General features: G+C 38.6%; 1 protein-coding gene across 1 annotated transcript in view; it reads right to left on the reverse strand.

Moving 5' to 3' along the window:
- ATG10 (autophagy related 10) overlaps positions 1-25,135 on the reverse strand; it is a gene marked incomplete at its 3' end in the record, with an annotated part of 81,680 nt that overhangs the window by 34,277 nt on the left and 22,268 nt on the right. The gene's annotated exons all lie outside the window — the stretch shown is intronic.

Raw genomic sequence — 25,135 nt, forward strand, 5'->3', positions numbered from 1 at the left:
TAATTATATTAGTTCCATCATAAATGAATTATCACTAGGTTTATTTGATGTAAAACTGTTCCCAACATTTAAGTATCCCCTAAACAAATTAAGTTGATTCTTTCCTTTAAAAATGCTAAATTATTTAAGTCAACAGACAAGAAATACCATTCTAAAGGCAAAATAGCGTACTTGCACTATATTTATTCCTCCTGATGAAGAAGACAAGTCAAAAAACGCTGGTGACGAGTTAATTTGCCAGCAGGAGAGAGTTAATAGCGTGTTTTGCTCATCTTTAGCAGTAAGCGTGCTCTGCAGACCCGGGGCGCAGGAAGGTGTGGGTTCAGGCAGGTCACCTCTGGCTCCAAAGGAAAGGGAAGAGCAAGGGAAGTGACAGACTGGGTAAACTGGGAAGGCGACAGAATTACCTGATGAAAAACCAGGGATTTTTCTCTGCTGACACCAAATATTTCCCTCTGTCCCGCTCACCCGCAGAAGCGGACTGAGCCAGCCTCCCTTGCTCAGCCCAAAGTCCTTTTGAAGTGCAGAAGCAGGCCCTGAAATGCCCTTTTTGGGGGGAAAAGCTAAGAGAAGTGGGTTTAAAGAACAGAAGACATGTTTCTCCTGGGACCACAGGTCACTATTGCCTTTCTCCCAGTTCCCATGTTTCCCCATCTTTTTCCTCACTGTCTTGATCTCTCTTTCCTGCTGTGGACCAGCCTACTGGGAAATGGTCCCGAGGAGCAGGGACAGGACCAAGAGGTGGCACAGACATGGATACTGGTGCTGCTCGTTTCATTGTGAGGTGAGGGAAAAAGGATATGCAATCCACATCAGTAAGCAAACCTGATTTCACTGCTTGGAATGCATTAACAGTTAATTTCAGCCTCTTAAAGCTAAAAACAAACATTTCTTCTTTCTCCAGAGACGACTGTGAGCTACCGTGTGAAACACAAGAGTTTTCAGGGAGAAGATCCCCTCCCTATTCAACACTTTCCCTTTGGCAAACAGGGAGATCTGAGCATGAAAACTGAATGGTAGGACAGTGTTCATCAGATAGAACTAAAACACAGCTTAATGTGGAGGGTGCGGCAGCGTGGTGAGATTGTATCTGCGCTCTTTATTCTTCCTCCTGGGTGTTCTCCACATTTATTTGGACCGTGTCTCACTTTTTTGCCTGCAGCCCCCACAGGTCTAGTCTCTGCAGGTCATTTTGCTGCTGGTTTTTGTCCTTCCCATGCAGAGTCTCAAGTCCTCCCCCACCCTGATGGAGACCTCGAATCTCCAGATCCCATCCTCCCTTTTCCTTCACAGGATCACAGAATGTCAGGGATTGGAAGGGACTTCAAAAGCTCATCCAGTGCAATCCCCCCATGGAGCAGGAACATCCAGATGAGGTTACACAGGAAGGTGTCCAGGCGGGTTGGAATGTCTGCAGAGAAGGAGACTCCACAACCTCCCTGGGCAGCCTGGGCCAGGCTCTGCCACCCTCACTGAGAAGAAGTTTCTTCTCAAATTTAAGTGGAACATCTTGTGTTCCATTTGGAACCCATTGCCCCTTGTCCTGTCATTAGTTGTCACCGAGAAGAGCCTGGCTCCATCCTCCTGACAGACACCCTTTACATATTCATAAACATTAATGAGGTTAAATGCTGCTGAACAAGCAGTATGGAATCACAGATGTGATGAGTTGGAAGAGACCCACCAGGATCATTGAGTCCAGCTCCTGTCCCTGCACAGGACACCCCACAGTTCACTCTGTGTGTCTGAGGGTGTTGTCCAGTCTCTTCTTGAACACTGTCAGGCTTGGGGCCGTGACACCCCCCTGGGGAGCCTGTTCCAGTGTCCAGCACCTCTGGGTGAAGAACCTTTTCTGAATGTCCAACCTGAACCTCCCCCGGCACATCTTCCTGGGTATGGCGGGGGTCAGAGAGGTAACCCCCGTGGAAGAGGAGGGGATCAGACCCACCACCAGCTCAGGTATCCCTGTAAGCTGGAGGACAGCAGGATACATGCATTTGGGCTGACCCAGTAAAGGCTGAACTGCGCAATTCAACTCTCAAAACAAAATATTACTTGAAAATTGCAAGGAGGCCTAGAAAATGAAAAAAAATCTCCTTGCAAAACTAAACATGCTGAGGAAAAAACAAACAAACAACACTTACAAGAACCTCAAAACCATTCTGGCACTTTTTTTTAATTACTTTAATACAGTAGGAGAACTTTGGTTTGCATTAAGTGATCATCAGTTTTTTTGTTCACTATTAAGTATTTGCACTATGCTAAAATCTATAGGCTCTAATCAAACTTAGACCACTGTATCATGACCTGCAAAACCTCATAAAAATGTGGACATCTTCCTGAATAATTTAAGTGTAAGATAAATAGCGTACAAATGCTTTTGCTATCAGCTGCAGCATTTTTATATTGCAGCATTAACAAATTGATCTTTTATGTGAAGTATACATGGGGAAACCAGCAACCTTCATGTGTTTTCCAGCACATCCATCATTAGTGACCAATGAGACAATATGATGATAACAAAAGAGCTCTGAAGGGTAACGAAGTTACCTTATTGGATTTATTTTCTGGATGCAGCCACAAAATCCTCCCCACTATCTTAGCCTTCTTCAAATTCAGTTCACCATGTGAAGAACCTGGTTCAGTACTGCCCCCCAATAGCAGAGAGAGAAAGTGGCCCTTAAATAAGATCAGTGATGTTACTAAATGCATCTGTGGAAGACACAGACGTCTTGAAAAGCCATGAGGCCACCAATGGAAAAACTCAAGAGCTGAGTTAACATGAACAGGCAATGGACTCCTACAGGCACACAGATTCCCGAAATACTTAATATCCCAAAGGAAAATCTTCTGACTGGAAGTCAGCACCCTGACCATAACACTGTTAATGGAGTTATTATGCCTATTTTCCCCCAAAAAAAGACAGGCTACTAAGAAAAAAACTCCGAAGCCTTTTTTTATTCAAGGTATACCAAAAGACCAAAACCAAGATTTCTTGCCCCAAAAGATGCAGCACATAGTCCCTCATGCATTATCAATCACTTCTAATGGTTGGAAATTAGACTTGTCTTTTGATTGCTTTAAAACCACTATCACAAGTGAAAGCAAAATCCACTCAAGCAAAAGAAGCAATGGACCACAAAAACAGAACAGTTGTGAACCTTTTATTCACAAAAAGGTGAGGAATTCTTTCAAAATCACTCTTCATTCTTCCCAGGTCTTCACATATAATATGCAGAATTTGGTGGCTTCTCTCCTCCCCAAAATAAACGTTTCCTCCTTTTTTCATGTAGGAAGTAGAAGGCGCCATTCTGAAGAGGGCTGAAGAACTTAGGAAACCTGTTCTGGTGGGAACTCCAGTTAACAGCCAGCAAGGCAATCAAAGGAGCAGGGACACAGCCCACCTGCTGCGGGACGATGGACCAACCTAGACTAACCAAAACTCTTAAAAGGGTGAACTCAAAGCTATGGACACATAGCCGGCAGAAGAACAGAGGAACCTCATCTGTAAGCTGTAGGAATTAATTTGCTTTCACTGCCTCCAACCAATATTCTTCGTCACCGTTACTCCTTGGAATTAGGCATTTACAGCAGTCCTTCTGCCCAATGAAGTATGGTGAGATAAAAAGTAATTAGAGATGGTGGTACTTGTACCTCCTCTTTTTGGCCACCAGCCTTTCTGTGAGAGAACTCATGCAGGACTGATAAGGTATGGAGACTGCTCTGCAGGGATAGAAACTCCAGCCCCTACCTCTGAGTACAGTAAACATCAGCCCAAAGTCCTTTCCCCCATCTCAACTAACATACACTTAACTTCTCTGTATGAAGCAGAACAGCTTCCACAATACCTTAACACCCAGTGACTCAGGTGATTCCAAAGCAGCTTCTGGCCCCTCTGCCAAAGGAGAGAACCAAAATCAGGGTCACCTGTGACCTCCTTCAGGCTACATGGCAACACAGGACAACCAGCATCTCCTCTAGTCATTTTGGCACTCGTGTTCTCAGAAGCCTTCCTAGATCTGGTCTGGAGGGTGAGACAGGATGTGGATGTTCATGGCATGACCCACCTGGGACTGGACTCCCAGGGCCCCCAAGCACACCCCAGGTTACGGGGCAGGTGGGAAAGTTTCCTTCCAGACCAAATTTTGGCCAGAGCTGCCAAGTGTAACCACAGCCTTTGATGGGTATAACCTCTAGTGATTTAGATCTGTGAATTTTTCCTACTCTAGGATTACAACAAGAAAACTCTGTTTAATAGGAAGTTTGGGAATTTCATCCACAAGCCTTCGTAAAAAATACTTGGAAAACACACCAGTCCGCAATAGCATGACAACAAGCGACACTTGTACAATGGGGTGCACAGAGTTTTCAAGGATCATGACAAACAGATCAAGTAGATATAAATACACATTGTTGTAGTCAGTTTGCAGTAATTACTATAGTAAAAAAATTAAAATTCACACATAAGCATAAGTTTTATATAATTGAATTTTATCCAAACATAAACCAAATTGAGGGATTTTCTCGTAAGTTTTGCCATTATCTTGCATTTGTAAAAGTCGGGAAAAGTTACTACTTCAAGGCTAAGTAATACTTCACAAGGTTATTGCTTTTTTGAACTGAAGTGATTCCAGAATTGGGGGCTATGCTTCATAGTAATATGGCTTATAATAGGCAAAAAGAAAAAACATTGCTACAGTAGAAGACAAAGGTTCAGCTGTATTTTAGGTCAGTTTTATTTTTTTAGAACAAGGACTCTTATTTCTGCTTTGAGAATCTCAGCAGCAACCCAGTTTTGGCCACGGTTAATTCAAGGGGGAGACTGACAGCAAATGCCTACAAACCTTTACTTTATAGAAGACAAACTCAAATCCTCATTAATTTCTCAGATGGGAAACTGTACGAAAATGGTGCCAAGACTGACAGACAGTGTTTAGCAGTAATCCAAGTGAAAAAAGTTACAGACAGGAACGCTCGAATTGTCACAAAATCTGGCATTAGGAAATGAAGAAATCTGAATTTAAAGGTTACAATTAAAAGCTCGGGGCTCGGCTGCCGCGGTGGGGGCAGGCGAGGGTTTGGCTGCACTGATGTCCACCCAGGACACCATGAGATGAAGGGTCTGCCACCCGATTCCAAAATTTTAACTATCACTCAAAATAATTATTAATTTACTTGTAAATTCTCAAAAGAAAAAATCTCAATTTGTTCCTACATGTATATAAAAACTGGTAGCATTTTAGGATTCAGTGATTCTTTCTTTTTGGAAATGCCAAGTTAAATAACTTCAGCTTTCACTGGCTCTGAAAAACTGTTTATTTTATTAACATATGATGTAATACAGATGTACCTGCTTTCTACTCTCTGATCACTGTTACGTAGGAAACGCAAAGCTCTGAATTCAGATTTGGGCAGGTCCAAAACCCTTCAGTTCATTTTCAAGCAAAACACTCTGCAGGAATATTCTAAGTATTAATAAATATGTTATCAAATATCATTGATCACAACCAGCTCAAATGTATATTGGAGACATTCACAGTGGCTGGAAAGTACGTACTGAATGACTTCTTTTATTGATGTAATCTCAAATGAAAACTGCCATGCCGTATTACATGATACTATTAATTTCCAGGAATGTGGTACATAATAGATCTCAATGCGGATTTAACCGCTAGCAAGACTGACAAAGAAGTAATTGTAGTTTCACAAAATGCAACTAAAATTCACAAAATGCAAATGAGAAGACACAATGCAATACATTTTAGTAATTAAAAATTGCCTGTTAAGGCATTATCTAAGAATAAGGATAGCTATACCATATTTCTATGGCTGAATAATACAGTTAAGAGACTTCTGTGGAAAAATAAGAAGGATCTCAGTTATAGTAACACACAACTGAGAGTTCTGTACAACTCAATGCAACCACACCTTGAAGCCTGTTGGGCTCCAAAACTAAGAATTTTGAATTTGCTTTACAAATCTTTAAAGCCAAGCAGAAAATTTGTATGAATTAACTACAATGTTTCTGTCTGGAATGAGTCTTGTAATAGTCTCCTATCTTCATGAAAACTCTGTCTTATTTGACAAGAAAGGCCAGGACAGAACTAGAAGTACGCACCTACTTCCACCTCTGTATGTGGTGGAAAACATCTCTAATGATTATTACATAAATTACTACATAAATACAATGACCAGACAACACCGCTGTAGCAGATTTACAAAAATCAAGAAATGGTGCACACCGTACATAGTTACACTTGGCCAACCTCATGTACAGTGCTACCACAGAAATTTTACACAGCTGCAAAATCCGCGTAACGGGTGAGGTATTAAATACGTGGATTTATCTAATTTTAGGAAATTCTTCTTGTATTTGAAATGCTCAGTACTAGGTGGAGTGACCTGCAGAGATTGTTCTGTATGTAACTGTTCAACTAGCATACCTAAATTCTCCTTCAAACTTTATAAATAAGCTATATAAAATACTTTATGCAGAGAAAGAGCTAAAACACGGCTTTGACTGTTTGCTACATTTTATCTGCTTTAATTTCCCTCCAAAGATACTCTATGGCCACTGGATTAAGGTATCTCAGGGACTATTTCATGTATTTGTCCCTATTTACAACTAACTGAAATCATAGCTAAAATGATGAAGTATTTAATTGGTTAAACTGCGCTTGCTTTCCAAAACTGAAATATTCCAAGTGTCCCGAAGGCATTTAATTCCAAAACAGGAAGCCAAAGAGGAGAGCACTCAGTAATTCTAATCATGTGCAGATCTCTTGGAAAGTATTTTCCTAAACGTTTGTTGAAAGAACCTTTCATTGTACTGCGTGCTGCTGCACGTACCCCAAAAAGGGTCCCACAGAAACAGCAAGATATTTACTATTTAAATTATTTCAGGTTATGTAAAGCCATCAATCTAGAATCAACTAAGAGCACGCTTTCCTAAACATTAAAGTTTAGCCATGTGCAAAACAAAGGACATAGGCCAAAAAACAGCAACTAAAAATAGATTAAATATATTTTTAACATCCTATATGATAACTTCATTCGTAATGCAGAGGCTATGAAGGGTGGTGCTGCATCGAAATCAAAGACACAATTTAATTTATTTTTTCTTAACTTCTGTTTGTAGGTTTCTGCAACTCAACTGCAATCCCTGAAGGAATACTTGTAGAAGAAAGGCCTGGTGTCCATATCATATTTCAAACAGTACCGCTGAGGTCCCTATTCCATTACGTTTCAGGTAAAACTAGACCTCTGCATTTTTGACTGCGCTAAGTCTGGAAGCAATATGTGAGCAGACCAAGAATTTACAGCTTTAGGAATTGGTTCCCGAGTACCAGGATATTTCACATGTTAAATTCTACAGAACTGTATGCAGTTCATAGAAAAAAAAAGGCAGTTGTTGGCTTTCTATATTGATGCATATGTTTTCACAAATGTTTGCATACCTATGCAAAGTGTGAGTGTAGGTACCCAGATTTCAGGTCTTTATTTTTTTTATAGCAGACGGTAATTTTCTCCACAAGGACTCTTCACTTTGTTCAGCACACAGGACAGAGAGGCAGCAGCACCACCACATTTTTCAGCCTTGTCTCTCAATAAGCAACTTCCAAGTCCCGGATAGAGACAAAGTGTGGGAAACTGCACTGTGTGTCCCTCATACTGAGACAAACCATAAACCTGCATTTCTGACTCACAGACAGCTACGCCAGGCAGAGGAAAATGCTCAAAGAAACAAAGGCCTCATGGCACTTTCGGTGGAAATTTTGTGATTCTTGAGGATTTGCCTTTTCTAGAGAAGAAAGGTGCAGGCGTAACAACATAGTGATGATCAGCAAGCAAGTTACTGGTTGGCTTTGGAAGGTCTGGGGATGTTTCATCGTTGGTAGGCATTCACACAAAACTGACCTATCTCGACAAAAAGGCATCATTTGGCCACGGGTCACTCATGTTTACAGCCACGTCCAGTACTGCTAATAGGTGTTTTAAAACAGGTTCTCCCTTGTCAGGAAAATGCTTTCAGTGTCTATATTCCAGCTGTGAACGCTGCAGAGAAGCACAAGTAATGCAGATGAAGATACCTCAGCTAAGGGTCAAAAATCATCTGGGGGAAGAATTATAAAAACAGAGTCTGTAAGAGTACAAAGAGGACAAATAGGATTTTATTTGGATAGAGATCTCTCAAATACTGTTAGAGAGATTAGCACTGCCAGGAACGGCAGGAGATGATGTTTCCAATACTGGCAAGACTCACTCTTCCTTAGATGAGATGTTTGAATTATTTCTTGAACCAAAAGTCACTGAATTAACAAAAAAATATTTGTATGTAGATTAACAAAGTTTCAAGATGATTAGAGGATAGCTACTTATGTAAAATAAATCTGACTTAAAGATTTAAATTATAAATAAGTACAAGCAAATACAGAAAGACAGGTGCATATATAATACTAAGCTTATTTGACTGCTATGTCTTGCTCAAACTCTCAAAAACAGCTAATTGCAAGACTGCAAATCAGGTGGGAATCTCTCCACCATCAGACTGGCAGAGATCATTGAAATTTTAATGCCTTGGACAGAAGCTGAGAGCAAGCTCTGCTTTCTAGGATCAGCTAGGAATTTTACAAATTAAAGTGGCTGTTGGTACCTTACAACAGGTCTTCACTTTGTGTGATGAACTGAGGAATGGCTTTTGACCTGCAATATGCGGATGATCACAAATAGGTGTATTTTGAATCCTCCTGTACTGAGTATCTGTTGAGAGAAAGCGTCCATGATAAGCCTTTCTGAATCTACATCATGATTTTTTAAACATTTGAGAAATTAAAGGAGATGAGTAAAAGCAGCTATATTAAAGAGCAGAAAGACTGAAATTTGGAAAAGACTTAAATTTATTTAAATTGGAGATTTAAAAACTGCCTAATATTTACACACTGAACCACTGAAAAAACCTCACTGTAGGATAAAGCTGCAGACTTAACTGAGTGAATAATCAGCTCAGAAAGGATACCAAGAGTGTGCAGCAAAAAAAAATCTACAGAGAGCAGAAGAGAGGAATGGCAAGCAAAAAAAGCTACATCTTTAAGCCTAAGTTAGAAGGAGACAGTGAGAAGTGCCAAAATTCAAGCTGGATTTACACGAAGTGGTGCAAAAATGCAGCATGACTGGGGTTCAAATTAAAAATAGCAAAGAACAGCTCCAAGACTAATTCCAGATTTTATCTCAGTGCCCAGTATGTGCATTCAGAGCACTAACGGAGAAGACAGGAGCACAATATAATGGTTAATGTGGACATATCTTGGTCACTGGTAGGAGAGCCAAGGAGGAGGACCAGAACAAGCTCCAGTCTAACAGTTTAAGAGAATGGACAGCAAAGGTACAGATCCAGCAGTGAGGGGGTTTTGTAACTGACTCAAGCTGGTGTGATAACACCTGAATGAAAAATAACAAATGAAGTATCTGCATTTAAGAAAAGGGGGAAAAAAGCTACTTGGGTACCTGTTGTCTGACCTCAGTGTATCCATGGGGTTACTACCATTTTTGAAGGAAAGAATAACTAAACATACAGAGCTATATAGAAACGGGCATAAAACATAATATTGGATTACCAAAGAACGCGCATGCCAAACTAACTTGCTGTCTTCCTCTGATAAGATAACTAAATTAGCGGACAGGGAAATGGAGGAGATTCAACCTGTCTAAACTCAGTAAAACATTTGATATTGCACTAAATAGGAAATCATTATTTAAACTGCAGAACATAGGGATTATGTTAAAAATGTAATACAAAATAAACTGCAAGAAGGTAAGATAATAATGGGATATCCCAAGAGAACTATTGACCAGGAGACAGTTGACTAAGTAAGCACCTCTAAAACTGGTCTGTAAAGTAATCTTAGTTAAAATATTCCTTAATAACCTGAGCACAAAAGAGATTGTTGGCAAATTTTGCTGATGATGCAAGGCTGGGAATCACAGTCAATACAACAGAAGAAACAGTTACAGGAAACAGAGGTTATAACACAAGTGTTGCCACATCAAGATTACCCACAAGATGATCTCAGCTCTGCTCTCCCTCTTTGTCTCAAAAGTACTGACAGTATCAACAAATCAAAACACAAATGCCCCTCATTCTTCTCTTGCAACTACAGATTCCCCTCACACGTCGTAGATCCCATTTGCTCAACCATGTTTTACACAAAGAAAAACAGAACTCGGAATGCTGAGAACTAACCAAATACTGCAATTTCCATTCCACAAGCAATTCCAGCGTTTTAACATTTGTCTTTTTCTTTAATCAACATAAAAGTTAAATATGAACATTCTTCACATGACAAAAACCTTCTGGTTAGAGACGGTAAATACTAAGAAAGAAAATGTCAGTATTTCCAAATTAAGGTGTGCTGTATAAATCTGCTGAACCAATTCGCTTAGAATCAGCTGGACATTTGGTCGGATAATCTTAGCAGAGTGCACAACCCAATGCACATCTGATTCTCACCCATAAAACAGGGTTTATACCCAGCCTATCTCTACCTTGAGGCATTCGAAGACACCTCACTACTCTAACAGCCATGAAGTCAAAGGAAATACTATATCACCAAAGTATAATGCCTATTCTCCCAACAGAGCATTGGTGGGGAAAGGTCTAAAAAAATACAGCTCTGCAGGGCAATGCAGCAGATTGTTGAGCTTTTGCTAAAAAAGTTTTTAGAAAAGTTTAGTACACTGTCACACTTCCAGTAGGATTAAACTGATCCTAGGTAAACTACTTTGTTTTCATTTGTCTAATGAGAAAAACAAATTTGTGAAGAAAATGTGTGTAGAAAATGAACTTTTCATTAGGAAATTCTCTAACACCGTCACCTCTGCCCTAGTATCCATGCAGCAGTAAGCAAAAAAGAACTACAGGTTTTTAAACCTGACTGCAATTGTAACTCTGAAAAAAGAAAAAGAAAGGCACTTTCTAGTCACAGAAAATCCATTTATTTCATATCAATATCAGGGACACTTCAAATCCTTTTATAAAGCTTTTAGTACGTGCACATATAAGCACACTGAAAAAGTACTTCAAGAGCCAAAGTATGCATTTACATGACAGAACGTGAAACCAAAATCAATATACTGCAGCTCACCACATAGAAGGCTAAGGTTACGTTCAGTTTTGTCCTTTGCCTCTGAAAACAACCAATGATACACAAATCTGAATTAAAACGGAATCAGAGGTCTAACTTCAAAACAGCCCAGTACCGAAAGTCTATAGTTAAAGCATCTACCACCTCTACAGATCATCTGAAACATGACAGGACAAGGGGTGATGGGTTTAGCTAAAGGAGGGAGATTCAGGCTGGACATGAGGAAGAAATTGTTGTCCCTGAGGGTGGTGAGAGCCTGGCCCAGGTTGGCCAGAGAGGTGGTGGATGAACCATCCCTGCAGACATCCCAGGCCAGGCTGGACGGGGCTCTGAGCAACCTGATCTGGTGAAGATGTCCCTGCTCATGGCAGGGGTGGCACTGGGTGAGCTTTGAAGGTACCATCCAACCCAAACTGTTCTATGATTCTAAACTACTCAATAATACAAAGACAACAGCAAGATGTGCGCATGGACAAACCTGTGGTTTTATCCATCCACATGTGCCTTGTTTGGGGCCAGGGATGGTTCCACCCACTGTCATAGCAAAAATGGCTCTTGAACTACACTGACACCAGCAGCACTTTGCTGGTAGGACCTGCTGGTAGAGCATGCTTAGTGCAGACTGGCCGTATTACAGAGAAATTTCCACACAGCTTCTGACACTTTTCTAAAAGAGCTTTTAAAATTGTTTGTATTTCAATGGAATTAGAAACAATGTTCCTGTTTTTCCCTGGGGTACAGACGTTCAGACAAACCCATTTAATCCTTCCCAGCAATTAGAACACATCCAGTAAGAAAAAAAATTGCATTTTCCTCCCACTCCCGTGACAGATGCAGACCTCCGACAGGAAGTTGTATTTCAAACTAAATTTGAGGGTGGAGGGGGTTAAGCAAGCCCTCTAATCCCCATCTAACGCTGCTTCTTTTTCTTCATTTTCAAATTGTCCTCCAGACGCTCGGAGATATGGGTCACCAGAGAAATGCGTAACTACTTGCAATACAGTATGTTAGTACTCAAACAGAAAGCATGGTTGCTACTGAAGCCGAATAAACAACCTGCAGCAGGGGAATCCATAATGATAAACATGCTCTCATTACTACAGAACATGCAGTAGGAATTCCTCACATCACATTCCGCGCTTCATTTAGGCAACGCGATGTTTCCCCCTCTCCTCTGCTCAGGGAAAACAGTAAAATTAAAATTGGATGACAATGAAAACAATAAAAATGGGGTCAAATTTATCCCTCGCTTAATTCTACACGTTTTAATGTGTCACATGGAAGAAGAATGTAGACCACTGCACTAGCATTTGTTATACACAGTTTTATTGTGAAATACAGTTTGTTCTAACTTTAAAGTATAAGTCAAACATCTGTAACATAAATACTAAACAGCTCAGTCCTGAGATTTTTATCCTCACAGTCTTCACTCGTATGATTTCTTTTTTAAGCTGTACCATGTTTGCTTACTCTACAGTTCCAGCTTAGGAATCAGGCAAAATTTTCAGTAATAAGCTCAGGAAAACCAAGGTATAATAGAGAAAGGGAAGGTCCTAAATACATATATTCCTTCTTTAAGACAGGAGTAGTTGAAAGGAAAGTAAACATCACAAGGCAATGATGGATTAATTAAAGTTCCTGCCTCAGTAGTTTTGTTGAGTATTATAAGGAGGTTTTTCAATATCAAGTGGCATTACAAAATTCACTGCATATTCTGCATCAAGATTAGTCTTCTACAAAGTTATTCTGTTTTGTTGCCTTCTACCGCCTACAAACAAGCTACTCTGTGAAAACTGAGACAGAAAACTGAAGTGCTTTGATCGAACTTTCATGGTAAATTCACAACAGAACTCAAGAGTATAATTTAATTATTCTGATTCCTAGTGTCAAAATGCCATGTATTTCTAAACACTCAAAACAATAATTAGCTACCTTGCAACTCACTATTTTAGTAAAATAACTTCAAAACCAGTTCTGAAGCTTCAGTACATAAACCATTTATGAACATTAGCAACCTTTAAAACAACGGATGGCAGTAAAATACACAAGACATGTTAAGCATGTTTTTGTCTTGAAAACCAAACATTCTAAAACGAAGATCAATTATTATCAAGCTGTAGTCATTCAGTGGTAAAATATTAAAATGTTTAGAGCATCCTTTCATCATTTTTTAGTTTTAGAAGTGAAATCAGTACACACCGTGCTTAACGGTTTGTCAGAGGTCAGTGCTACAGGACAACATTAACATAGCGATGTCTCAGACAACCTCACAGTACATCCTGGGACCTTCACAGCTTTTGCCGCTGTCGAAATCATGCTTTGAAACAATCTAAAAAATAACTTGAAGAAGAACTCTCTGTACTAAATACCGAAGTTTAAGAAAAAAATACTATCAAATTGTTCTGTGAACCTACTAGAGAATGTGCCTTCAAAAGCTGGATGTTCCTACAGCAAGGGAAACATTTAATTTTCAGGAACCCTGAAGAACAAATACTTGAACCTTGTAACACCAAGATTCGTGAATTTCTTCAGCTGGTGTAAGACTATTACTGCATATAACCAAGGAGAACCTGTGCCTGTAAAACTAATATTATCATGCTAATAAGTAAAGTAACTTCCAGTGTAAACCCAGGCACAGAACCTGATGTCAGAGAAGCAACAGCAGATGCAAGATGTGTTTGCACGTTTAATTTAAAAGTATAATCTGAACACTGAGATGATTAACTCTTTGACAAACACACCTTCGTTCCAAATAAGTATTAATCACAGAAGTAGGAGCTGAAAGTATACTTAAAACATAGTTTAACATGTTCTGATTAAAAAGTCTCTACCCACATTTTCCTCTGTTAGCATTTCTGTTAGTTATTCAGTCATACAGGTTTTCCTCATGGTAAAGAGTCTTAATTCTATTTACACGAAATAGCAGTGGAAAATTTCAATTCTTAACGTGATCTTTCGGGTAAATACGAAAATGAAAAAAAAATAATTTTATATCAACATATAAATATACATATATTTCCTTAAAATAATGAAGGATGATGTGTGTGTAAAATAGGGCTGTGATCAGCTTTCCAAAAATGACCGAACAGCTACAGTGTTAGGGTTTAGTTTAGGGTTTTTTTGCTACAGTTCATGGTGGTTGTACATGAGCAACCTTCTTGATACAGGACAGTTTTACTAAACTCTCTTTGATTTGGAATAAAAAGGAATAAACACACAAATAAATGCAGAATACCTGAATCATGTTAGCCTGGCAGATCACGACGGGCTTTAATGAGGTCCAGTTTTTCCAAAATGTGTAAATGTTAGATAAAACTCAGGCCCACGCATTAACTGAAATATTTGAAATGTGAGCTAGATGATGCCGACCAAGGAACAGGATGTGACGCCAAGCACTGGTTTTGCACAGCAATCTTATATCCCCTGTTCTCCCAGGGACGCTCGCACCATCTCAAACCCATTAATTCTCCTTGCCCAGCCCCTCCTGATGGTCTCAAAACAACCTGATTTCCAACAAGGTTTCTGCAGCTTTCATCTCTTCGGTATCAGGTGCTCTTAAACAACGTTTTCTGACTTAGCTCATAATCACACTGCCACTGGAGAAACTGTTGATATTGTAGATATTAAATAAAATATATTAAACTGAGACAAAAGATACATGTAATTTGGAACACACACCCCCAAAAGTTAGATAGAAATACATAACTTTACTAACTAAAAATAGCAATAATACAACAATATAGTAATACTTAATTCTTCATTATGGATATAAGACTCCAGAAAACAGGAAAAATCGTATGTCATGTTGGGAAGTTACAACAAGAGATTTTATTTTGGTTTTAAGGCTTACTGTTACAGCAGTATTGAGAAACAGCAGTTACATAACTTATATTACTTGCATGAACTCCAAAATCCTTGTTTCTCTTCCTAAAAGAGCATGTTTGTATGTACCTAACACTGTTCTACAAGGTGTTTCAAAAAGATGGACCCAATTTCAAAGCACTCTGCATAAAGTTTGGATCCACCTTTCTGAAACACCTCATGCTTTCATGCTAACAAGCCTCTCTGACATGCCATGTAGAAGCTTCACTCTGTTTCAAATTTCTAAAGGGTATTTATAAAACACTTGTCAGTAAATACTGCTGCAAATGTTTAGCATGACTTTTAAAATGTGCGTTCTGTTTTATATTTACACTTTCCTATTCTTATGTAAGTCTTTGTCTCTGGTACTTTACATATTAATTTCTTCAGCCCCCATGAACTCATTCTTCAGAGAAAAGCAGAGCAATCATGTCTCTATCTGTGCAGAAAACCAAACAATTATACTGTCTGCGCTGAGGCTTGTCATTCTGATGAAGAAACATGACTTAGTACTCACATTATTGCTATTGATTGCCAATCACAATTGGGAACTGTCTGAGTCACTCAGACAAAAATTAACCTAAAAAGGAGCACATTAATATCAGATTTTCTCATATAAAATCGTAATTCTATAACCAAGGTTAGTGTATTTTTTTTTTGGCAGTACCAACCTCTCCTGAGACGCTGAGTACAGAGACAGCTTGTCCTCTTCCCCAGTCGTGGCTGCATGGATGAGCTTTAACAGGCACACCTGATCAAAGGAGGGACTTACTCAAGCCTGTATGCAACATATACAAACCTTATATATGCCACAGTTTTGCCTCCTGGGGACCCTCCTGAGGCTCCAAGTCACGTTAGGGGAACAACACCCATATGGGCCAAGAGATCAGTGCCTACACAAACCCAGAACTACTGTTCTTAGCCCTAATAAGGAGATAGAGCCTGCTGAGCAGTTGGGTATTTAGAAGACAATATTTCAGAAGAAAAAAAGGACAGTCTTCCTCTGGTTTAGGAAAAAGGAAATTAAAATTCAAGACATTTGTAGATGAGTTCTGCACAGCCCTCATTTTATCATCACCCAAAAAGTGTTCACCTCAAACTCTTCAGTACATATTGGCTCATTTTTCTAACATGAAAGTAAAATAATAAGCTTCAACCAAGTTCTTGAAGATGCTTGGGGTTAAGAACAAGGCCAAGGGAAGTTAAGAACAACGCTAATCTTCAAAATTCACCTATTTCACTAGGGCAAGCTTTCAGCACAGATATGTAAAACGGCACTTTGAAAAGCATTTGTTCTTTTTCCAAACGACTGCACTTTCAGCCACTAGAAAGTAAGTAATATGGACCATTTAATAGCACATATGCTTCAACTCATAGCATGGTTCCTGAATACCAGTCATTCGCAAAGATCAGGTAAAAAGTGCTATTCTGAAGCTGTAAAGGTGCAGAAGTGTGCAACGACCTGAGGGATTGCCCAGGGCTCAGCCTTACTGCACCTGCTTCTTGACCGTCAGGACATTTCGCTACCAGTCAGCAGCTGATATCAGGTGCATATGGACCCCTCCAGTTGGCAGGACTCATGCACAGCTCCAGGAAACCCCAGGTTGCAGATCCCTGCTGCCTGGCAGTTTTACATGCTGCTTTCCTAGGATAGATCTTCTCTGGAGAAGCATTTGTGTCGGTTCTGTTCATTTTTAACACCAGATGAGGTACAAATGAAAATGAATTTCACCCAGGAAAGACAAAAGTCATGTTTTTGGTAACAAAGCTGGAAACGAGATTACCAAGAAAAAGTATCTAAAGTTATGGATAATCTAAGGTCACGGTTCATTAAAAATAGCATTTTTAACCACCAGGGTTTTTCTCTGCTTCAGCTACAAAGGTGAAATAAATGACTAACCTCGCAGCGTTCTCCCTCTTTAACCCATCAGAGCTCAGCTTTAATGATAAGTTGCAAGAGCAGTGACCAAGTTTTTGTTCTCTGAGGCTAATAGCTTCCTGGTTCTTTTTATCACATAAGAATGCAGTTTTTAGACTGATTTACTGTAAATTGCTATGACAACTCACACGTCCAATCCCAAGGGGAAAAAAAAGCCAACCAAGGCCATTTAACCATTTGTTGTCTCATCTCATCACAATTCCTAAATGTCTAAATGCTTGTTACACAGTGGACACAAGCTACCTGAGGGCCGTGGCCACTGCTTAGCATTACTACTAATACTACTACTACTTTGGAGCAGCAGTATCAGGTCTGAACTACAGCAGCACAAAAGTTCTTCAGTCAGTCTCTGGGGAAAAAAGAAAAATGCAATATATACCATCATTAAGCAAGTTTCAGCATGGAACAATCTTAGTCCATACCCATGACCTGTTACTCTTCGCACTCCAACCACAGCAAACACTCCTGCCCTCTTCCTCACACGTCTCACCCGCAAATGCGCAGCCCATTTCCTTTAACTGAAACAAATTATTTCCTCATTTTCTTTTAAAAGCTCACCCTAATACAGGCATTCCCCGTTGTACACTGGAGTCTCGGTGATGAAGCAGGACTATAAATATTAATAAGGGAAAAATGCTATCTAATATTGTGAATTGTTAGTATAATCCCTTACAAACTTCCTGTGTTTTCTGCCCTCTGTTTCCTCTACTATGACGGTAACGTATCTCTCTGATTTCTTTGGGGAAGGACCTAAAAGAAGGAGAAATTCCTAGCTAAACTTTACATGAAAACAGAACTTGGGACACAGATTTTAGAAGAACAAAATCTGAGGGATTTTGAAAAAAGCATTTTTTCAAAATCTAATTCCAGGCTTTTATGACTCTCTACCTATGGTGAAAGTGAAAATCTGTCTCACACATAATGTAAAGATGACAGTCCTGCTTTACAAGGGAAAAATATGCATTGTTGTACAACCTCTGTTCTAATTTCCTGACCCTCCAAGCAGCCTTGCAAAATCTGATAGATGTATATGTGTATCTCACCAAAGCCATGAAGTCTAAATACCCATCCATCTTTCACTACAATCATGGATAACATAAAATGAGTAATAATGATGTATTAAATAGGAGGGCAAGGGAACTTCGGGGTCATTAAGTTCAGTATCTCATTATCACAAGTATCAAATATTATATTATGCCTCTTACTGAATTCATATATTTTTATCTGAAAACTAACTGGCTTCAGGATACTATTGCTTCTTTTGGAAAGTAATTTCAGCATTTCACTTCTCCTCTGCTTCTAGTGCAAGTTTATCCAAGTTCGGTGTATAACTTTTAATGCCAGTGCCAACATCTTAGTTTAGTTTAAATAGCTCTTCCATTCCTTGGCATTTCAAACCTTTTTTCTCCAATGTATTAGCAGAGATAAATCATATTTCTTTTCAGGCTTTGTGTTTTTTTCCAGGCTAAACAAGATGAATTCTTCTGGTCTTTTCTCATAAAATGGGCTTTGCCCAATCACCACCACAATTTACTACTTTTTTTTAATTCCCCTTTTTCTTTTTGAGCGTGAGTAACTGAATTTAAAAACACAGCACAACAGACAAGCACTTAACATCCTTGTTGTATAATACCAATTTCAGCTGAGAACAACGCCCAGAGAGAACCAAAAACTGCCTGTATTTCATTCATGCCCATTAGCAGCTCTGAGTTATCCTCCTATCAACTAAAACATCCATTTCTTTCTCCTCCTCAGTCATTTCCAACTAATGAGCCACAAGCTTCTGAAACAGCATTATCTTACCCTTACTCCCCAAGTACATGACCTTATACTTGCACCACTAAATTTTGTCCAGTTTCTGCTATGCCAGTCCTCAGGGTTTTCTGGTTCTCTCTGTAGGAATTTCTTATCTTCTGCTGTATTGACAATGCCTCCAGATATTTTGCCATCAGCAAATGTAATTAACCCTCTTCTACTTCCTGTGCTACAGTCACTAGTTAAAATACAAGATTTGTCCAAGGACAAGTTTTTGTGGTATTATCACACAGCTTTGTTTTCCAGTGTGCCACTAATATGTTTTACAAAACTCTGAAGGGATTAGAAGCACTGAATTTTCTTTTTCCAACAAATCGGTTATTTTGCCAAATAACAGTAATGCTTCAATATTCCCACTATCTTCTGTAAAACCATCTTGCATTCTATCCTGTTTCCATTTTCAACCTTTACTTATTTCTTCTATAAGAATTAATTCAAAAACCTTGAACACCACTGATGTTAGGCTAACAATCCTACAGCTTTTTGCCTTTTTAAAAAGAAAAAAAAGGTATTTCTTCTTTTGCATTCCAGCACTATCACCCAACACGGCAGACACCTGACAGGAATTCTAAGGTGGAAGTCACCTCTTACCTTCTCTACTTCACAGTTTCCTCTCAAATTCTGCTTCCCCTTCGACTGAAGTAATTTGTGTCTACAAACACCCCCATACTCATTAGCTATCCTGCCTTTTCTGAAATCTTTACTGAAAATGAGAATTCATTTCCACTTACCTGGTGGAGAGAGTAAAATATAATTTTGTCCGCAATCTTTTCCCTGGGCTTGCTTCTCTTCCTTTAATCTTTCTATATGTAGGGTTAAAGAACCTTTTGACATTTGTCTTAGCATTTTTCAGACCTATTTTCAAGATACAATGCAGGTTATTTTTTGGGGACTTCTATTTTATACCTAAAATGTCTAAGCTACACAGTTGCTCCATTCCTTAAGGTTGCTTTGTTTTCCTAATGATCTTGCAGCAATGGTTAGGTCTCAGACTATTCTGCACTTCTGACTGAAAGGAAGTCAAAGCACGCTTCAGCCGAAATCATTAAATATCTTTAAGAAATTAAAATTCATCCTTTTTGAAATTAAGAAACTCAAATACTTCAGTTGCCTATCTATGTATTTTAAACAGGATCAATTCATGATACATCCATTCAAGCTTGTATTCTAAGGCCAGCTATTCCATAATTCTTACTACGTGCTATAACCAAAACTGAGAGTTTCAGGTTTTGCTCAGTAAGAAACCCAACTGCAGAAAAAATCCATCAGCTGTTACATACAGAAGACGTTGACCATTTTTACAAATAAAAACAGAATAATAATTAAATTAAATAATGCCACAGTTATCGACAAACAACTTGCAAAAGACTAGTGGGGAAAAATAATTCTACAAGCTTGTCTTCAAATGCTATTACTGACATGGTAAAAACTTCGTTTCTTTTAACCTAAAGAGTTGTAAATTCACCAGAACTTATTTCCAATTCCATGACAAATATTTTTCTAACCTATTTTTGGAGAGTCATGTTGAGGAAGCTTTTCTTCCAAATACTAGGGATACGGTCACTATTTATCTACCATTACTAAAAATAGTCAAGAAAAACATAAAGCGAAGCAAAAGGAAAGATGAAAATAAAATATTTCTGATTATTTTACAGTAAGATCGAGGGAACAACACACTACTGAGCACAAATACACAAGGTATGGCCAGATGGAAACTATCCAGTGTACGCAGTCGTTTTATTACAGTGTCTGGTTTCCTGACTGATATTATCAGGCTGAATCACCTGTTTCTGCAAAGGCACGTTCACAACTTCTAGAGAGAAGGCGCAGGTACCAGAAAGAACGTGGTATATTAGTACGATACTCTGCTTGGGTTAACATACTATCCTACTTCTCCACGAGGTTAATTGTGTCTAACAAAGCAATGCATGAATAATAGCTACTCTGCCTCCAGAAGTAAGCACTTACAACTCCTTCAAAAAGAACATAAATAGAAGCTCCCTGAAAAACAGCTTACAACCCGAGTTATTTCCTTGTTACAACCATGTTTGAAACAGATGAAAAATGTTTTCTCTTTGTATCTGTTCTCTGCTATTTGCAACAATACACAACTGCAAAGTGTGTGAGTGTAGTGGAAGAATCCATTTGCAAGAGTTGTCCACATCTCCTACTGCCTAATTCAACACATCCCATAAAATGTAATCAATGGTTTGAATTTCTAGCATTTTACTACATTATTATTTAAGGACAAACATTTTATTTCAGAATCAGCTGAATACAACTGTATTTACAGTCAGAGACAAATTTTTAAATCCCTTTTCTCAGATACAGGCTGGGGGAAATTTAAGAGACAGATCAAAAGACAAAAAAAAAAAAATAAAAAAAAAAGACAATTAAAAAAGGAAAAACCTTCCATTCTGTTCTGCTGATCCTAAAAATGAAACTATTTGTAATCCAAGCTTCAGCATTCTGAAACAGCTCTAAAATAGTCTCTAACTGACTAGAACAGGGTCATCCCATTCCTTAACAAAGTATTGCATCAGCTCAACTCCCTCCTACTCTTAACACTTGTTTCTGTTCATCCATTCACTCCTTGTATTTCCACATATTATTAGTACGTTCAGTTCAAAGCGTTACGTATTCAGTTCTTAATAATTATTATTTAAAATTTTTCAGGGCACTCGATTTTGACTTGCTTAAGCACTTTGTTGTATTACTCATGTGTGGTTATTATACGTTCTGCAATCACTAAAGAAAACTGATTATGCTTTTTACATACTATTTACATCTTCGAAGAGTGCAGCTCTTTATCAAGCACTTCACACATATAAGGGAAGAACCCTTCCCAGCAAGATTTCTAGACCTGACTAAGACACCATACACCGAACACCTACCACATCAACAGCTGTCAGTACATCAGACTCTTCTAACAATGGATGTTTACACATGGCTAGGAGATCTACAATGAAGGGCTGCCTTTGAAAAACACCAGGTAGAAGTTACTTCTCAGATACGGTTTAAAATAATACCAGTGGACAAAATCTGAAAGTACTAGCCAAATAAAATACCGTGAGGACACCTTCCAGAACAACAAGTGTATCACAGTACAACAGGGATTTCAACTGAAGATAATTAAGCGCATTAACTGAAAGACACCAATAACACCACCACTCATTATTTTTCTGTTTCTTCCTTTTTACCAATATCTCCATCACAGTATTATCTTGGCAGCTTTCAGAAATAATACTTTAAAAAAAAATACATTAAAGTCTAGCTATTTTTAGAGGTATTTCTAGAGACAGTTTTGAAATAAAATTCTGTAGCGAGACTCTACTGTGCCAGTAGAATGCTCTTTTCATGCAGAGACAAAGAAAATGAGTAATGTTAGTAGAAGAGGTGAAAAACCTGCAGAACTACACAGAGCAGTAAATAAAGTCTAATACAACAAATCTGATTAGCAGTGGCAAAAAAATACATTGTCTACATTACTGTTGGCCAGATTTTTCCAGATGCCCATGAAGCTCTATATAAATGAAGTTTAGACTAGCTCCAGTGTTTGGAAACACAGTTTAGAAACACCTGTACTTCATCAGTAAGGTATGATTCACTTCGATTCAAAAACTTGGATATTAAAGAGCTTTGCACTTCTGGCTACTGTTACCTGTAAAGCAGAATCAGATACAGTTCACAGTACAGTGAGTCCTTACATTAACTTCAGTGAATGCTGGATAGAAATTTAATGTATCTTTGCTGTGATAGAGCAACCCACACCCAGCCAACACTATAGTTATAGAATCATTACATCAATCAGAAAACCAAAACAGGCAAAAAGATAGACAAATAAGCATTCCTTATACTGAATTTAAAAAGAGTATTTCAATTACACGTGTCTTTCAAAGATAGCCATCTACCATAACCATGAGAGATGCCTTCACAGTAAGTCCAATGGTTTCTCTGGAAGTGTTAAGAATTTTGGCATATATGAAGAACCGGGTAATAAAGCTTGGTGGAATCACAGGATTTGCTGTATAGATTATGGATTCACTTTAGTACCACACACACAGAGTAGCTTTGGATGGGATCATGTATGTCCAGAAATCTAGGACAGACTTAGCAAGTCCTGAATATTTATAATCATAGAATGACAGAATGTCCTGAGTTGGGAGGGACCCACCAGGATCATAGAGCCCAGCTCCTGTCCCTGCACAGGACAACCCCAAAGTTGACACCATGTGTCTGAGGGTGTTGTTCAATCGCCTCTTGAACAGTCAAGCTTGGGGCCATGACTACAACGTAGGATCAAAAATGCTACCAGAAAGGTTCAGCACAGTTTTACTATTGACAGACATTCAAATCTCCCCTTCTTTTAAATCTTCCATTCCCACGGCCAGACGTTGTATCAACTAAAGGTATGCTGGGCTTCACCAAAGAATGAAATATTTTAGTATCCATATACTCAGCATATTCTGACAGGGCTACAAGGCTGCCCATCAGGAGATTTTACACGTGGCTACTCAAATACACTCTCTGTCTTCCCAAAGCATAGGTCCTTGAAGAAAGAGAGAAAACCAAAAATCAATAGCAGAAAAAAACTATTTTATTTATGTAGACATAGTTCTTTAATCAACCCATGTTTGTTTTTTCACATTGCATCAAATCCACATGACAAAACATTTTGAAATTGCTCATCAATTTGCTTGTTAAATATAGTACACTCAGAATTAGCTTGTTTTGAATTGTTTCGTCTGATTGATTTTTCTTTCCTTCAGATTCGAATCTTGTGGTCAGCTGAGTTTCAGGTCTAAGGAAGGGCGGGGGCTTTTCCTTCAGCTGGGAGGTCTGTAACGTCTTCCTCATGTAGATACCCTGGCACACAGTAAGTTATCAGCACAGGCTGCAAATTTTCCCTCAGGCAGAGAATTTTATGGTCTCTGTCCTCTACTCAGCCATTTAATTCCCTAAAACTTACAGGAGCTAATTATCTTTAAAAACCTCTACATTGCTCAAGTGTGGTTAATATCATTCCACTGATGGAAGAATTTCTGAGTAGAGGCATGGGTAGAGACAGAAACACACATCACAGAAAATCAGATCAAAACAGTTTTCTAGTGCAATCCAAAGCAGAGTATTATACCTTGCTAACTCTTGGTATACCAGACCTTCTCCATTTTCATATTTCCAGTATTTAACACTTTTCTTAGAATTCAAGTCAGTGCAGCTATGGTTTACACAAAAACTATGTCTTTGATGTTAAATGGGAAATATGTTTCTGCCCTTTCAAAATGTGAGAAGAAAAACTAGGGAACGTGAAAACAAGCATCTAACAACAGGCAGGAAATTAAAATATTTTGAAAATTAGAAACTCATGAGAATTTCTACCATTTACATTTGTATTTAACTGGCTGCAGTTGTAATGTTTATTTTTTAAAGCTAAATAATTCTAGGTAATGCCATACCACGGGATCAAAATTTTGATTGCGTTCTCTCTTCAAATGTTCTTTAACCACACTTATACATCTTAATCACTGGACTAGTTAAACATACATCAAACATACATTAAAACATATGCTGTAATGCTGTTGAAGCACAAGGACTCTACAAAGCAGACAGTTAAATGTATTCCTACATAGTTAAGTGTATCCCATGCATCCTACATGGGACTTAGGATTTAGGATTTCATATAGCAAGCTTTTTCTTGCTCTCATGTTCATTCTTGCAAACCCACATAACTACTCAAGACAATTAACCTTGCTTTAGCTTCTAAACCTTGGACAAAACCCTCAAAATCAGAAACTTCCATTTAGATTAGCAGGTTTCTATTTATGTGCCTATGTGGCCTGATTTTCCACAGCATTATGTATTCAGAAGCTTCCACTAAAGACAGCCAAAGGACTCACCACTGCTAAGTATCAGGTCAGTTCAGAAAGCTACACTCAACTCCTCGAGATTGCTGAAAATCGTACAGCCTAGGTAGCAAAAATGGTATGACCTGTAGCCATGTTTAACTAATCCTCCTGATACACCTCACTTCTAACATGATTAATACTATCTGCTAACATCCAAAAAGTGTGGATTTGACTGAGCAGTGCATAAAGAAAGGAAAACAAAAATTTCACAACCTGAAGAACTAACAAAGCTGGAAAATGGAATTCAGTTTGCTTAAGAGGGACACTTAATTCAGATTCATTAATTCAGATTCCGGGTTTAAGTTTCAACTTAGTTGGTGAAGAAAGGTCTCCAAAAGCAGACCATGTCTGCTGCATAAATTCAAGCAGCCAAGATCTTTATTTAGAGATACTCAAAAACACATACTGCTCTCCACTGACTAGATAGGAACTTAGCTCCTTGTTTTCAGACTTTTCTCGGCACAAGTGCTGGT

This window comes from Nesoenas mayeri (genome assembly GCF_963082525.1).
Source record: "Nesoenas mayeri genome assembly, chromosome: Z".
Lineage (NCBI taxonomy): Eukaryota > Metazoa > Chordata > Aves > Columbiformes > Columbidae > Nesoenas > Nesoenas mayeri.